The sequence below is a fragment of the Papio anubis genome, chromosome 7 (assembly GCF_008728515.1).
Source record: "Papio anubis isolate 15944 chromosome 7, Panubis1.0, whole genome shotgun sequence".
In the NCBI taxonomy this organism is placed as follows: Eukaryota; Metazoa; Chordata; class Mammalia; order Primates; family Cercopithecidae; genus Papio; species Papio anubis.
This window is the reverse complement of record NC_044982.1, coordinates 29485328-29502193: the sequence shown is the minus strand read 5'-3', so window position 1 is coordinate 29502193 and position 16866 is coordinate 29485328. Positions and strand designations below refer to the sequence as shown.

Below are 16866 nucleotides of genomic sequence, written 5' to 3'. Positions count from 1 at the left end.
TATCTGAGTGGCAGTGATTTGGCCATAGGCTAGAAACGCTACAGAGGGCAATGGAACATAGACACAGGGCCCTGTGGGGAAATCAATCCTGCTTTGATGGGGGGGCATGGAAGCACAGAGGACCTGTCACATATGGACTCACTGCCTGGGGGAGCACTTGGGAGCTGCGTTCCCACCTGTTTCATTACCTGCTCACTTCACTTCCGTGAGTCTTCCATTTGCAACATGGTGAAGCAATTCCCTCCACACAGAGCCATTGGGAGGATGAATGGGAGGAAGCGGAAAGGTGCCCAGCATGGTGCTTGGTAACCAGGAGTCCCCTTCTTTCCATTTGTTCATCCCTCTGCCTGCTGAGTGGCCAGCTGTCCAGGGACCTCTGGGATGGCAACCATGTTTTTTGTTGTTGTTGTTTTTTTCTGAAACAGAGTCTCATTCTGTTGCCCACTCTGGAGTGCAGTGGCACTATCTCGGCTCACTGCAACCTCCGCCTCCCAGGTTCAAGCGATTCTCCTGTCTCAGCCTCCCGAGTAGCTGGGATTACAGGTGTGCACCAACACATCCAGCTAATTTCTTTGTATTTTTGGTAGAGACAGGGTTTCACCATGTTGGCCAGGCTGGTCTCGAACTCCTGACCTCAGGTGATCCGCCCATCTCAGCCTCCCAAAGTGCTGGGATTACAGGAGTGAGCCAACATGCCCAGCCAGACCATGCTTTTTTGATGACACCAAACAATGTCCAACAATGTCGACTGCTCCAGGCACTGTTAAAACTGAACTGTCTCCTTCAAAAAGGCTTCAGGCCATGCATGGTGGCTCATGCCTATAATCCCAGACTTTGGGAGGCCTAGGAGGGAGGATTGCTTGAGCCCAGCAGTTCAAGACCAGCCTGGGCAATATAGAAAGACCCTGTCTCTACAAACAAGTGAAAAAATTAGCCAGGCCTGTAGTCCCAGCTACTCAGGAGGCTGAGGTAGGAGGATAACTTGAGGCCAGGAGGTTGAGGCTGCAGTGAGCTCTGATCACACCACTGCACTCCAGCCCAGATGACAGAGCAAGACCCTGTCTCAAAAAACAAAACAAAACAAAACAAAAAAAACAAAAAGGCTTCTCACATCCCTGAGGACCTGGCAGAGGGGGAATCTTCTTAGAACCAAAGGGGTGTGTGTGTGTGTGTGTGTGTGTGTGTGTGTGTGTGTGTGTGTGTGTGTCTGTCTGTCTGTCTGTCTGTGTGGTGTGGGCAGGGAGTGTCCTTCCATACAATGAACAAGCTGTTGCTGGACCAGGGATCCCTCCTTGGCTGGGGCCTCATGTGCCCAGGAGTGTCAGCTAGGCCTGGCTTGGGGAGACCTTCTCAGGCAGCAGAACAACAGCCTGAACGATGAGCCTGACTTGAGGCCCTGGAGCCACTCAGCGGCCTCACATTCCCTGTCATTACTCTTTAATCCTCTCCACGCCTTAGGAGAGAAAGCAAATCTGAGTCACCCGCTCAGTAGATTAGAAAGCTGTGGCTTGACAGGTTGTGACAGCCACAACCACACTCACACACCAAAGCAGCAGAACCCAAACTGGGGCTGTGGCCAGTCTGTGTCCAGGGGAACCATCTGTGCGCTGTCCTCCCAAGCACAGCTGACACATCCTGAGCTCACCTCTTACTGCTGGGGCTGGTTGGTGGTTTTGCTGAAGTTGCTTGAGACAAAAGGACTTGGAAGAGAAGGTCGTGCGTTTCTCCCCTTCCCCTCCACTCTGGGCAGGGAGCCCAGAACCAGGTTCTGCTGAAGGACATCTCGTGTCACGGGAGCAGGGAAGGTGGAAGGCTAGGATTCCCACCCCGCCCCCACCTAGATTCCAAGGGGCTGAGCCAAGGCAAAGGAAGGGGACTTGGCCTAGCCAGGCCCAGGCCTCACACTCCATGGAGGGGCTCCTTGGGTCCCTGGCCCAGGCACATGCATACAGCTTGTGCTGCATGGAGCAGCCAGGGAGGAAGGGACAGGAAGCCCCTGGCCTGGATCACAGAGCTACCAAGTGGAGGAGCAGAAGGAGCCCCAGTCCCAGTGCCCTCTTGTGTGGCTGGGGAGGGAACCCAGACCATCACAGCCGTGATCTGTTCCCAGAGACAGGGACAGAGGAGGGGAAGTGAGTGGGAAGGGCAGGCTTTCCGACTCAGTCCTATCCCAGGTCCTGGTGTCCCTGTGACTCTGCCCACTTCCCCTGGGAGTTACCTTTGAACCCAGCTCTGACCCAGAGGCTACCATTGAAGGCTCATCTTGGACTAAGCCCAACCTGCCTTTTCCAGTGAGGCCCCCTTCCCACATGCTCTGCTCCCACTCAGGGGTTATTTGTGTGTGGGGAGGGGAGATGTGTCAGATGCCCTTGAAGTTTTTACAAAATACACATGCCTGGCTTTTCTGCCCCATCTCACCCCAGCTCGGCTAAGAACCATTGCTGTGGCAAATCAAACATGCCCTGGACTGTCTGAGCCACTGCCTCTCCCCATCCCAGTCCTGGTCCTTATCTCTATCCTCATCTGTTCATCTTCCTGCCCTTCAAAGCCCAATTCAAATGCTACCTCCTTGATGAAGCCCTCCCTGGATCTCAGCCAGATGAGATCTTAACAGCCTTGAATGCCCTTAACACATTGTCTCTCTCTTCTGCTAGAGAGTGAGCTCATCCTTTCACTTTTCTAGTGTTCCTTGAGTGCCAGTCACACAGAGACCCTTCAGTAATTCATGGGGAAGGGGATGGGTAAACAAGGAAATGGCTTAATGACAATAGCTTGAAAAACATCATAACATTCTGTGAAAATAGCAATACAAAGCTCCGTGAGACATTCTGGCAAGAATGCTAGTAAAGCTGAATGTGTATATGCTTTATGACCAATGGTTTCACATCTAGGTATATATTACCTAGAGAAACTCACACATGTGTTCAAGGAAACAGCTCTAAGGGTATCTAGGGCAGCAATGCTTGAAATGCAAAAAAAAGAGGTCTTGGCTGGACTCTGTGGCTCACACCTGTAATCCCAGCACTTTGGGAGGCCCAGGTGGGAGGATTGCTTGAGCCCAGGAGTTTAAGACCAGCCCTGGCAACATAGCAAGACCCTGTAACTACTAAAAAAAAAATTAGCCAGGTGGGGTGGTGTATACCTGTAGACCCAGCTACTTGGGAGGCTGAGGTGGGAGGATTGCTTGAGCCCAGGAGTTTGAGGTTTCAGTGAGCCATGATCACGCCACTGCACTACAGCATGGGCAACCAAACAGAAAAAAAAAAAGAGAGACCTCAACCTCAATATCTGCAATAATAGAATAATGAATAAAACTGTGATACTGTGGCCGGGCGCGGTGGCTCAAGCCTGTAATCCCAGCACTTTGGGAGGCCGAGACGGGCAGATCACGAGGTCAGGAGATCGAGACCATCCTGGCTAACATGGTGAAACCCCGTCTCTACTAAAAAATACAAAAAACTAGCCGGGCCAGGTGGCGGGCACCTGTAGTCCCAGCTACTTGGGAGGCTGAGGCAGGAGAATGGCGTAAACCCGGCAGGCGGAGCTTGCAGTGAGCTGAGATCCGGCCACTGCATTCCAGCCTGGGCGACAGAGCGCGACTCCGTCTCAAAAAAAAAAAAACCAAAAAAAACTGTGATACTATGCAGCAGTTAAACTATGTGTAATTGGGGAATTTTATTTTGTATAAATTATACCGTAGCAAAGCTGATATATATGTACATACACATACGGATACATTCTGTATTAACATGAATAAATTTCAAAAACAGTGTTGCAAAAAAAGGAAATTTCAAAATAATACCATTAGTGAAACTTTAATTTTCTTTCTTTTTTTTTTTTTTTTTTTGAGACAGGGTCTTACTCTGTTGCCCAGAGTGGAGTGGTGCGATCTTGACTCATTGCTGCCTCCACCTCTCAGGCTCAAGCGATCCTTCCACCTCAGCCTCCCGAGTAGCTGGGACTGTAGGTGCACACCACCACACCCGGCTAATTTTTTTTTTTTTTTTTTTTGTATTTTTGTAGAGATGGGTTTTTGCTACGTTTCCCAGCCTGGTCTCAAATTCCTGGGCTCAAGTGATCCACCCACGTGGGCCTCCAAACATGCTGGGATTACAGGTGTGAGCCACTGTGCCTGGCTGAAAATTTAATTTTCATAAAAATCACAAAACAGTACTAGCTATGATTTATGGATTTACTAATTTCTCTTGCAATGCCTACCAAGCTGATGCTTGTAGTGCTTTGGAGAGAGTAGGAGCCGAGACTGAAAGAGGAAAAGGAAGGGCTTCTAACCTGTCAGTAACACTTCATTTAACAAAGAATAGCTGAAGCAAAAATGACAGAATGTTTACATTTGTTAATTCAATTGGTTTAAATGAATTGTTCGAAGTTGAAGAAAAGTAATCTAAGATGTCTATGGAAAGGTGCCGACATCTCCCTGGGGAGTCAGGAAAGGGTCCAAGAGGAGGTGATAGCTGGGTGTGAAGGACTCGGGGAACTGGCAGGTTTCACTGGGGTGGGGGAGTTGGGAAAAGCAGCCGTGGGGGCTTAAAGCCAGGGAATACCTGTGCCGGCTCTTTGCACGTCTGAAATGTTTGTTGACTGACTTTGTATCAAGCTGTGCCTCGGCTGCCCTCTCATCCCCTTCTCTGATTTCAGCTGTTCTATTTCTGAGTTGTGTACATAGTAAATAGAGTCCTGGGGGAAAAATCATGTGTCATTTTATGATTTTTTAGAGATGAGATAATCTAATGGGGGTTAGGAGAGGATTGAGGCAAATATACAAAATTGAACATTAAAATGGGGAAATAGCCGCTGATACAGAGAAAATAGAATTATTGTTATTGTTATTATTATTATTATTATCATCATTATTGGTACTGTGTTTGGCCATATGTAAATCCACTTGAAAACCAGCTGAAACTGATGATTTTCTGGGAAAATGTAAATCATCATTTTGACATCAGGAGAGGTAGAAAATCCCAACAGACCAATAATCACTGAAGAAACTGAGTTTTCATAAAATTCTCCTCCAAGAAAATTAAGGTTCAGATTACTTCTAGTTTCTATCAAATCTCCAAAGCACAGATAATGCCAATGTTATTTAAACTGCACCAACTACACCAAATCACAGAGAAGGAGAGATTCTAAATTATTCTATGAAGTACGAACAGCATGGATACCAAATCTTGTCAAAGACAGCACAAAAGGAGAAAAATGACTAAACAATCTTATGAATAGTAGTGCAAAATTCATAAATAGCAACAAATGGACTCATACAGCATTATGTTACAAAAATGAACATACCACAAGCAAGTGGGGCTATATTCCAGAAATATAGATTCCATAGTAGAAAAACTGTTAATGTAATTGAACAAACTAATAGCTCGAAAGAAATAAAAAATCATACAGGCAACTTCATAAGTGCTAAAAATGTCTAAAATGCATTCGATAAAATTCAACATGTCTCTGATTTTAACTCCTATGTCATAGGAATAGATGGATATTGCTTAACATGATTTTGTGTATGCCTGTGTGTGCTTGTGTGTGTGTGTGTGTATTCAGACATAAACACACAAGGAAAGAATGACCCCCATGACTGTAATTCTTTAATACTACTCTAGGAGTACATGCCAACACAAATTTTGAAAATATAAGTTAAAAAAGTGCTAAATGTATCAAAATTGTAGACGATAAGATTGATGATCTGGAGAAAAAGGAACAAGATTGTCAACTGAAAAAAAATTACAAATAATAAAAGAATATACCAACATGATTGGTAATAACTATTAGAAACAAAAATATATAGCTTGTCTGTATATAAACAGACTTTAACTTTTTAAATATAATGGAAGAAATTTAAAATATCAGTAAAAGTGCTAAAATAACCAGTACTAAGTCTAACCAGAGGTGGCAGGAGCAGCTCTTAAGACTACTTCATTCTTGGTTCCCTGGCACTTGGAACAGGGCCTGACACATAGTAGTAGACATTTGTCAAATGATGGAACTGCTTCCCAGATTGATAAACAAAGCACACTTAATATGCAATAATAATAATAGTAAACACCACCATATAGTAGTGGCCGCTGTCCTGTTCTTTACCTGTAGCCTAAGGGGTGATCTGTCCTGGAGAATGTTCCGTATGTGCTTGAGATAATGTATATTCTGCTGCTGTTTGGAGGAGTTTTTTGCATATGTCTATTAGGTCCAATTGGTCTATAGTGTTGTTCAAGTTCTCCATTTTCTTTCTCTCCCTTCCTTCCTTCCTTCCTTCCTTCCTTCCTTCCTTTCTTTCTCTTTCTCTTTCTCTTTCTTTCTTTCTTTCTTTCTTTCTTTCTTTCTTTCTTTCTTTCTTTCTTTCTTTCTTTCTTTCTTTCTTTCTTTCTTTCTCTTTCTTTCTTTCTTTTTCTTTTCTCCTTCCTTCCTTCCTTCCTTCCTTCCTTCCTTCCTTCCTTCCTTCCTTTCTCTCTTTCTGTCTTTCTCTCTCTCTCTCTCTTTCTCTCTTTCTCTTTTTATTTCTTTCGTGTTTCGCTCTTATTTCCCAGACTGGAGTGCAATGGCACGATCTCAGCTTACCGCAACCTCCACCTCTTGGGTTCAAGTGATTCTCCTGCCTCAGCCTCCCGAGTAGCTGGGATTACAGGCATGCGCCACCACACCTGGCTAATTTTGTATTTTTAGTAGAGATGGGGTTTCTCCATGTTGGTCAGGCTGGTCTTGAACTCCCGACCTCAGGTGATCCACCTGCCTCAGCCTCCCACAGTGCTGGGATTACAGGTGTGAGCCACCGTGTCCTGCCTAGTTCTCCATTTTCTTATTGATCTTCTGTCTGGTTGTTCTATCCATTATTGAAAGGAGTACTGAAATCTCCAATTATTATTGCAGTGTTGTCTATTTCTCCCTTCAGTTTTGTCAATATTGCTTCATATATTTGGGTGCTCTGCTGTTAGGTGCATATGTATTTGTAATTGTTATATCTTCCTGGTGAATTGACCCTTTATCATTATGTAATAGCCTCCTTTGTCTTTTGTGGCAGCTTTTGACGGGTACAAATACTGCCATCCTTGCTCTCTTTTGGTTACCATGTGCATGGAATGACTTTTTCCATCCTTTCACGGTCCACTTATGTGAGCCTTTACATCTAAGGTTGAACCTCTTGTGGGCAGCATATATTAGCTGCATCTTTCTACACCCCTTACCTGTAATAACTCATTTAATCCTCACAATAACTCTATGCAGATGGCGTTATTGTTATCTCCATTTTTAGATGAGGAACCTGAGGCACAGAAAGGGTAGGCAGCTTATCCCAGGTCCAGTAGAGTGGAAATTTGAACCAAGCATTCGACTCTGAGTTTATGCTCTTTGTATCCATCCTCCTTCATAGTCAAATTGGAACTTTGAATTTAGAGGGAGGATTGTTGGGTAGGGGAGCAGGAAATGGATTATTCAAACATGACTTTGGGACAACTGTGTAACCCCTTGAAAAAAATAATAAAGTTGAGCCCTACCACAATCCCTGCATCAAAATAAATTCTGGAGGCGGCAAATATATTTTAAAAAGAAAGAAGAAAGCCAGGTGTGGTGGTGCGTGCCTGCAGTCGCAGCTACTTGGGAGGCTGAGGCAGGAGAATCACTTGAGCCCAGGAGTTCAAGGCTGCAGTGAGCTATGATTGTGTCACATAAGTACTCTAGCCTGGGCAACAGAGTGAGGCCCTGCCTCAAAAAAGAATAAGACAAAGACGAAGGAGGAGGAAGAAGAGGAGGAAGAGGAGGAAGAAGAGGAAGAGGAGGAGGAGGACGAGGAGGAGGAACAACAACAACAACAACAACAGGAGGAAGGAGAAGAAGAAGAAAAGGAGAAAGAAACCTTCAAGTCCCTTTCCTCAGCTGCCACGAAGGTGCTCCGTCCTTCCGAGGAAGGTAAGGCTGCGTTGGGGTGAGGCCCTCACTTCATCCGGTGACTAGCACTGCGTCTGGCAGTGCCAGCCCCACACTTGCCCGCGCTGTGGCCTCCGTCTCCGAGCTCGCCTGCATCTACTCGGCCCTCATTCTGCACGACGATGAGGTGTCTGTCACGGAGTATAAGATCAAGGCCCTCATTAAAGCAGCCGGTGTAAATGTTGAACCTTTTAGGCCTGGCTTGTTTGCAAAGGCCCTGGCCAATGTCAACATTGGGAGCCTCATCTGCAATGTAGGGGCTGGTGGACCTGCTCCAGCAGCTGGTGCTGCACCGGCAGGAGGTCCTGCCCCCTCCACTGCTGCTCCAGCTGAGGAGAAGAAAGTGGAAGCAAAGAAAGAAGAATCCGAGGACTCTGATGATGACATGGCCTTTGGTCTTTTTGACTAAATCTCTTTTATAACGTGTTCAATAAAAAGCTGAACTTTAGAAAAAAAAAGAAAAAAAAAGAAACCTTCAAGAATACAAGTGGAAAATATGGGCAAATACTTTCATGATTCTCAAATGGGAAAGGCTTTTTAAGCAAGTCCCAAGGATGCTATAAATAAAGTCAAAAAGAGATGAATGACAATTTGCAATACACATGACAAGAAGTCAGTTGCCTTAATTTAGAAAAACTTCTTTAAAAATCAATAAGAAATTAGAAAGGATGGATGCAGACAAGTCACAGAAAAATAAGTGCAAAGGCCAATCAGTCAATAAACATGAAAACATGTCTGTCTTTTTTGACAACTGAATTACAAATTGAAACAAGATACCATTTTTAAACTCACTGTAAAAATCCAACAGTCTGATCATGCACACTGTGTGAGGGTGGAGAAAAACAGGCACTCATGAGTTTCTGGGGCAGAGAAAACTGGTTCACCCTCATTGGAGGACAATTTGGCAATATCTGTCAGAATGTTAGGTTCACGTAAGTTTTGACCCAGGGATATCCTCTAGCTGGCATCATACATGTGCACAAAGATACAGAGTCAAAGATGCAGGCTGGGCGAGATGGCTCACGGCTGTAATCCCAGCACTTTGGGAGGCTGAGGCAGGCAGATCACCTGAGCCCAGGAGTTTAAGACCAGCCTAGGCAACAAAGTGAGACTTCATCTCTACAAAAATTAAAAAAAAAAAATTTAGGCCGGGTGCGGTGGCTCATGCCTGTAATCCCAGCACTTTGGGAGGTCGAGGCGAGCGGATCACCTGAGGTTGGGAGTTCTAGAGCAGCGTGACCAACATGGAGAAACCCCGTCTCTACTGAAAATACAAAATTAGCCGGGCTTGGTGGCGCATCCCTGTAATTCCAGCTACTTGGGAAGCTGAGGCAGGAGAATCACTTGAACCTGGAGGCAGAGGTGGCAGTGAGCTGAGATGGCGCCATTGCACTCCAGCCTGAGCAACAAGAGTGAAACTCCATTAAAAAAAAAAAAAAAAATTAGCCGGGCATGGTGGTGGGTGCCTGTGGTTCCAGTTACTTGAGAGGCGGAGGTAGAAGGATCGCTTGAGCCCAGGAAGTTGAGGCTGCAGTGAGCTGGGGTTGTACCACTGCACTCCAGCCTGGGCAACAGAGTATGACGCTGTCTCAAAACAAACAAACAAGAAAAAACAAAGATATTCATTACAGAGTATGACGCTGTCTCAAAACAAACAAGAAAAAACAAAGATGTTCATTACAGCTTTGCTTGTGCAGCAAAAAATGTAGAAATAACCTAAATATCAATCAACAAGGACAGATTCACAGAAATTGTAGTGCATTGGTTCAGTGGAACACTAGGAGCTATTAAAAGAATGGAGGAATCTGTCTGTGTGGTATGCAGAGATGTGTGATGTATGTTAATTAGCAAAGCAAATGTAAGTACAGGGAATATGTTCCTGGTTGGGTTTAAAATAAAGATGCAGGCATAGATAGACGTGTGTGTGTCTGTGTGTGTGTGTGTGTATGTATGTTCATATTTCTGGAAAAACTCAGGAAAATTTAGGAAATGACGATATTTATGTTGGAGAGTGGGATATAGGTCTGAGATGTCCCTACATCCATCCATGCCATGTTTCTTTTTTCTTTCTTTTTTTTTGTTTTTGGAGACAGGGTCTTGCTTTGTCACACATGCTGGGGTGCAGTGGTGCTATCATGACTCACTGCAGCCTCGACCTGCTGGGTTTAAGCAATCCTCCCACCTCAGCTTCCCGAGTAGCTGGGACTACAGGCGGACATCACCACACCCAGCTAATTTGTTTTTTTTTTTTTTTGTACTTTTTGTGGAACTGGGTTTTTGCCGTGTTTCCAAGGCTGGTCTCTAACTTGCAGGCTCAAGTGAACCTCCCACCTTGGCCTCCCAAAGTGCCAGGATTACAGGTGTGAGCCACCATACCCAGCCTAGATTTCATTTTCATTGTGTATTATTTTGAATGGTATGATTTTTTTCCCCTAAGCATGTCATTTTCAGAATTTAAAGAGCATACTTAAAGCCGGGCAGGGTGGCATGTGCCTGTAATCCTAACTACCTAGGAGGAGGAGGCAGGAGGACCATTTGAGCCCAGGCATTGAAGACCAGCCTGGGCAACAGAGTGAGACCCCATCTCAAACAAAACAAAACAAGAATATTTAAGAAGAAACAAATTATAAGGGGGAGAATACCAGTTAAAATGTCTCACCCTGAGCTTTGTTTTTAAATTCGTTTCTCAGTGGTTCACCTCTTCTTGCATTCACAATTTCAGATGTGGGCGGGCCCAAGAGATCACCGCCAATCTTTATTTTGTCCGTGAGGAAAATGAGAGCTAGAGAGGGTTTAGCAAGCTGCTGGGGCTCCCTGGCTAGCCTGACTGCAGAGACCAGGCTCCTGTGATGCTGCTTTCAGGAAACGGACCGATGATCCCTTTATGTGGATTATAAAATCATCCTTGGACTTGTCTGCCCTTTCCCAGTGTATCGTCCACTGAGTCTGTCTTCATGGGTACCCATGTGGGGAACTTGTTAAAATGTAGGTTCCCAAACACCTTCCTGGAGATTCAGGTTCAGTGGGTCAAGGCAGGGCCCTTCCCCCTGCGTTTCAGCAAGGCCTCCCCCTCCTCCCGCAGATGATTCTGAAGTGGGTGATGTCTATGACCCCTTTGACCTCCCCCAGCTCAGCCCTGCTGGCGTTGTCTGTGCATCTAGGCTGAACACCCCCACACCAGCAAGGGAAAATGGGGTGCTCTAGCTTAGCAGGGGAAGTGACAGCTGGTGCCTGGGCTCCCAGTGCAGTGCTCTCCCCATGGCCCCCTCCTCACAGCTCATGCTCTGCTGGGTTGAATGGTAGCCCCTAGCTCACCCACCCAGGCGTGGGCACTGGCTGGCCTGGATTTGGAACTGGGGCAGGCTGGGGGTCGTGGATGCTTCCGGAGTACCCCTCACCCCATTGGAGCTCCCCAAGGCAGGCCTTGTGGGAGATACTGACAAGCACATTGGAGCTGGGAGGGGCTTGGCCAGCTTGGGCTTGGGGAGGAGCTGCAAGGAGGCCAGGGAGGACTGGGATGCACGCCCGCCTGCCCTGAAAGGGTTCTGTTGTCCCTGTGCCATAGATCCTTGGAGGAGCCTTCCTCAGGGTCAGGAATCAAGCGGGGACACGGCTGAGCCACTCAGAAGCACCTTTTCCTGGGGACTGATCAAGAGGAGGGAAGGTCCTATAACAGCCCAGGGGCCACGGGGGGCCTGAGCCCCAAACCTCAGCTGCTGTTCCAGGTAGGTGCCCCTGGCATCATCCCATCACCCATCAGGGCTAAGCCCTAGCACCAGCTCTCCACCTTGAGCCTAGGAAATGTGGCCATCCTGGCCGCCCCATGGCCTGCAGCTCTCCAGCCAGCACTTGGGCAAAGGCCCTCCCTAAGCCCTCCTAAACCCACAACCTGCCAAGAGAGGGGCAGGAACGGCCTAACCCCATTCCGAAGGGCGCTGTCCCAGGTGACCCTGCCCATGAGGTCTGGGAAGGGGCGGAAGATGCTCTGGTTTTGGTTAGGATGTCCTCTGTCCCCTAGAAATTCCCCTGGGGCTGAGCTGCTAGCTGGGCCCCCGGTGGTTCTTGCCCAGCTGACTCTGGTTTGGGGCAAGCCCAGAATCCGGCCAGGCATGGCTCTTCCAAGAGTTCCCTGACTCTTGACACTTTTTCCTCTAGGAAAGGATTAAGACAGATGGTATCTTCATAGACTACTAGAGCTGGGGATCTTAGAGGTAGAATCCAACCGCAATCTCTTTTTACTTCTCAAGCATTACTTATATCAATAGTGTAGTTTCCAATGTTGTGGTTGAACATCTCAGAGGAATCAGGTGTAATCTTGTCAAAACAGCGTGGGAAGCCCTTTGGCTTTGGACAGCCCTTCCTGGGCTCATTGGCCTCCCTTTGCCCCTCAGTCCAGCCTGTGCCCCACACTCCTCTTCCTCTCCTTCCACCTTCCCAGTTACCTCCAGCAACTCCTTCCCCCTTTGCAAAAGGAACATTGACAGTGGCTGGACATTCCAAGCTAGAAGGTATTGAAGCTAGGTTAGCATCTAAGTGAGGCTTTCTTCCCTATTTAAGTAAGTAAATACATTAATAAATAAATCTTTGAGGAAGGATTAGAGAGTCCGGGAAGCTTTCCAGAGGAAGCTCTAACTGTGATAAGACTTCTCTATTTGAGAGTGTCTCAAATCTCTCTTACATGAAAGAAGATATTATCCTGCATGGGGTGTTGGCCAAGAACATCGTGATTGTTGCTGTTATTGACAAAAGTAATCTTAGATATAGTTATTTACGTCCCCTTTATAATTTCCTAGTCCTTTCTTGGGAGAGCCCTCCGGCGCAGGGAACCTTAGCTACAGGCAGTGTGTCACTTCTGTTCCTCTGGCCATTCCCAGGCCCCAGCCCTATGCCAGACTGTTGTTCAAGATTACTAGAAGAGGGGCCGGGCGTGGTGGCTCATGCCTGTAATCCCAGCACTTTGGGAGGCCGAGGCGGGCAGATCACGAGGTCAGGAGATCAGGACCATCCTGGCTAACACAGTGAAACCCCGTCTCTACTAAAAATACAAAAAATTAGCCGGGCGCGGTGGTGGGCGCCTGTAGTCCCAGCTACTTGAGAAGCTGAGGCAGGAGAATGGCGTGAACCCGGGAGGCGGAGCTTGCAGTGAGCGGAGATCGCCGGGATGGGGAGCTTGCAGTGAGCGGAGATCGCGCCACTGCACTCCAGCCTGGGCGACAGAGGGAGACTCCGTCTCAAAAAAAAAAAAAAAAAAAAAAAAAAAGATTACTAGAAGAGGCAGCGGTGGAGCCAGATGGGTTCACATCCCAACTCAATCACCTACTGGCCTCGTCATCTCTATGTATTTCTGTCTCTTCATCTGCAAAATAGGGTTAACAATAGTACGCTAGGGTGAAGATTAACTATGGTAATATCTGTAAAGTGCTTGAAACAACATCTAGCACCCAATAAGTGCTTAACACATTAGATCTGATCATTGCAAAAGTCTGTTCTCTCCCAGCCATAGTCTGCTGCCTGGTCAACCTCCCTAAGGCACAGTGCAGACATCCAAGTCCCTGGCTCTACAACCATCCGTGGCTCCCCATTGCCTAGTTAATGACTATGCTCTAACTTCATTTTAAGGGCTTGAAGGCAGAGACAGATATTGTTTGCCTTGCATGTAATAAGGAATCAGTAATGTTTGTTGGGAGAGGGTTTCTATCCTCAGGGTGGGTGAACTGAGTCCCTAAGGAATGGAAGTGCAGTCGCCTACAGCCAACATCTGGGGGTTTGATCCAAGCTCTTCTACCTCCCCAACCATAGCCTGGCCAGGAGCAGACCTGGATATGGGGCCCTGGATCCACACACGAGGCTAGGGATAGTTTCCCTTGGATCCACTGGGTCTGCAAATGCAGTGAGCCCTATTTTGGGCTCCAGCCTTGGTCCACATCAGAGTCAAGAGAGGACACTTGGCCATTGCCCAGACAGACAGTGACCACAGTTATAATGTGTACTGTCTGATGAGTTCAGGCCAGGCAGCAGACTTGACATCATGGTCCTCATTCATCGTGGGGCTGTGGCCAAAATCTTGGCTCCCATGGCTCAAGTGGGAAGCCTGAGGCCAGCAGAGACTGCCTATGATCTGGCATCTTGGACAGAGAACTCAGCTAGCTCCATCCTGCATCTCAGCCCCTGTGGTGGAAGAGAGGCCACACACTATGGAGGAACAAGCCCTGGGCTGGGGCAGGACAGAACAGCGTTTGAGACCAGCCTCCTCATCTGGTGGAGAGACCTCAACCGTGTCAGTGAACTTCTCTATTTTCCCATCTGTGAAATGGAGAGGATAACACCCGCTTCGTAGAGTCGGGGTGACGGCAAAATGGTGCAAAATGCCCAGAGCCACTGCATGCATGGAGTGGGCACTTGGGAATTTGCAGCGATTCTGATCAGACCATCAAAGTTGTTCTCCAGGTTGCCGAGTGGAGCTGTTTCAGTCCTGACTTCCAGCTTTCCTTAGGTGGGGAAATTGTCCTCGCCTGGCCTCCGCGCTGAGATAAAGGAAAATAGTGGTGGTTTTGGCAGAAGCAGGAAACAGTTCAAATGTTTCCAGACTCCTGGCAAGGGTGGGAAGTGCGGGAGGGAAGCAGCGCAGCTCTGCCTGGTTTTCTCAGAGATTTTTCCACTTGGAGGCTCAGTGCTGCCAAGCCCAGGAAGCCAGCAGTGAAGGGACAGGAAGGGGGCAAATCAGAGCATGCTGGTTCCTGCAAGATGGTATTTTTCTCTTTATCCACTTGAAAAATGAACGAATCTATTGGGATTCCAGGCACTGGACTAGGCAGCAGCAAGTAAAACAGACATGACCCTGCCCTCAGGGGGCTTTCATTCAAATGGAGCAGATAATAAACAGCGTATTATGGATGATGTATGTTAGAAGGAGATAAATGCAATGGGGGGAAAAACACAGAGAAGGAAAGGGAAGGCAATCAGGAGTGCCAGAGGAGCTGCGTTATTAAATAGGATGGTCAGGACAGACCTCACTGGAAAGGCAACATTTGAGACACACAGATTGTTTGCTCCCCTTGGGGATTCCTGAGAGGCCCGGGGGCTCAGAATCAAGGCCAAGTGCCTTTCATGAGATCCTGGGATAGGAGCAAAATCTAGAAGCTCTTCTAGTCCCAGCCCAGATAATGTCATGCCCTTTCTCCGAGACCTTCAATAGCTCCCCACTGCCTATACAATCAAGTGCAAATCATTCAACTGAGATTCAGGGCCTCATGATCTGGTCCCAACTTGCCTGTTATCTCACCAGACCCTTCTCACCCCACTTCTTCAGCCAAGCTAGTCTGCCTGTCATTTCTGGAACAGTCCACTGTCTGTTTCCCTCTTCCTCTCATTTGTCCCTCTGCCCAGACTATCCTTGATCCCACTGGTTTCTGTCAGTATAGATATCTCACCCACCCTCCAAATGCCACCTCTCCGAGGCCTTCCCTGACCCCTGGGGCTGTGGTCTCTGAGCCCTACAACTTGGCTTGTTCCTTTCTCAGCGTGTGGCTCTTACTCTGCCTTGGGTGTAGGCACTGGTTTTCCTGTCTTGTGTCTCTACCTGGCTGGAAGTGCTCTGGGCAGGGCCTGGGCTCCTTCACCTCCAGCAGGTGTGGGACTCAGTGAACGCTGGCTGAACTGTGTCCTGCTCAAAGGCTTCCAGCGACACTGTGACAAGCCAGGCCCACTCAGGCAACAAAGGCAGAAGTGGAGGCAGGCAGGAAAGGAGAGAGGAGACTAAAATGTAGGTGAGAGATGATGGAGGAGCTGGTGAGGGAAGAGGAGAGAGAAATCCCCACTGTACTTTTTCCAGAGAGGCAGATTGTCGCAGACAGAAGGAGGGATCCCTCTCTTCCCCCAGAAATAGCTAGTACTCCCTTCAGTCTCCCAGGCCAGTGCTTCCTTGTGTCTAACTGAAATATCTCTTGCTGCAGCTGCAGTTCACTTTCTCTTTTTCCATCATCTGGCTTCAGGTCACCATTCAAGTCCTCATTCAGCCTGGATCATTGTGGCTTTCCTGATCCCCTACCCAAAGGGCAGGAGCAAGGTCAGAGGAGGCTGGCTCCTGCCCTGGAGCTTGTACTCTAGTTAAAGAGGCTATGGTGATCCCCAGAGCCACATGGAGACTGCTAGGGAGCTAAGATGTGGGGCCACCGTGAGTCATGGAGGTTGTGCCAGCCACCACCCCTCAGCCTCTCAGCACAGCCTCCCTGCAGGGCTAACCTTCATCACAAACAAACCTGTGAATAGAGAGCTCCCGCTAGTGTAGCAGGGATTCTCAGGCTCCTCATGGCCCCCAGGCCCTGTGAGGCCCTGTGAGCCAGACCCACATCCTCTGCTATCTGCCTCCCACCCATCACTGGACCAGCTGTATTCAGAGAGCACACGAGGCAGCCAATGTGACTCCAGCCCTATTTAAACAGATGGTGCCAGAGCCCAGAAACAGGCTTCAACCTGGTCCCCGTCCCGGCTCTGCTGCCCCTGAGGGGTGGTGCATTTCCATCCAGGGGACCTGAACTAGGCTCACATCTTGTCCTGCCCCCGCTCCCCATCTGCCTCTCGGCTGGCTTTTATGCATGCCAAGGCTCCTCCTGGACCGTTCTGCCCTGTTCTCCACAGGGTAGGAGGCCCATGTGTCCTCAGGCTAGGAATGTGATGCCTTGAGGCCAACTGGCTAGGTTCAAATCTCACTAAGAACAGTGGTTCCCATCTTGGTGGTGATGTGAGGACAGAGGTGCTCTTGTGCTTCCAGAGTCTTAGCACAGCCCCTGGCAGGTAATAAGGGTAATAAGTACTCAGTTCAATTGATCTAGTGCTGTTTTTTGGGTTTTTTTTGGTTTTTTTTTGGTGACAGTTTAATAAAGCGTTCATAAAATGTTCCCAATAGGCTGGCTAAGAGCAAGGTAGCCGAGA

At 47.9% G+C, this 16866-nt stretch overlaps 1 protein-coding gene across 10 annotated transcripts in view; it reads left to right on the top strand.

The window, feature by feature from the left end:
- Window positions 1-16866, top strand: part of TMEM63C (transmembrane protein 63C) — an 83815-nt gene that overhangs the window by 11228 nt on the left and 55721 nt on the right. For 7 of the 10 annotated variants that reach the window (XM_021941428.2, XM_021941432.2, XM_021941433.2 and 4 more), the window contains exon 2: window positions 11501-11660. The exons of the other annotated variants lie outside the window; for them this stretch is intronic. The gene's annotated coding sequence lies outside the window, so the exon portion shown is untranslated. The remainder of the gene's footprint in view (window positions 1-11500; window positions 11661-16866) is intronic. 10 annotated transcript variants of the gene reach the window in all.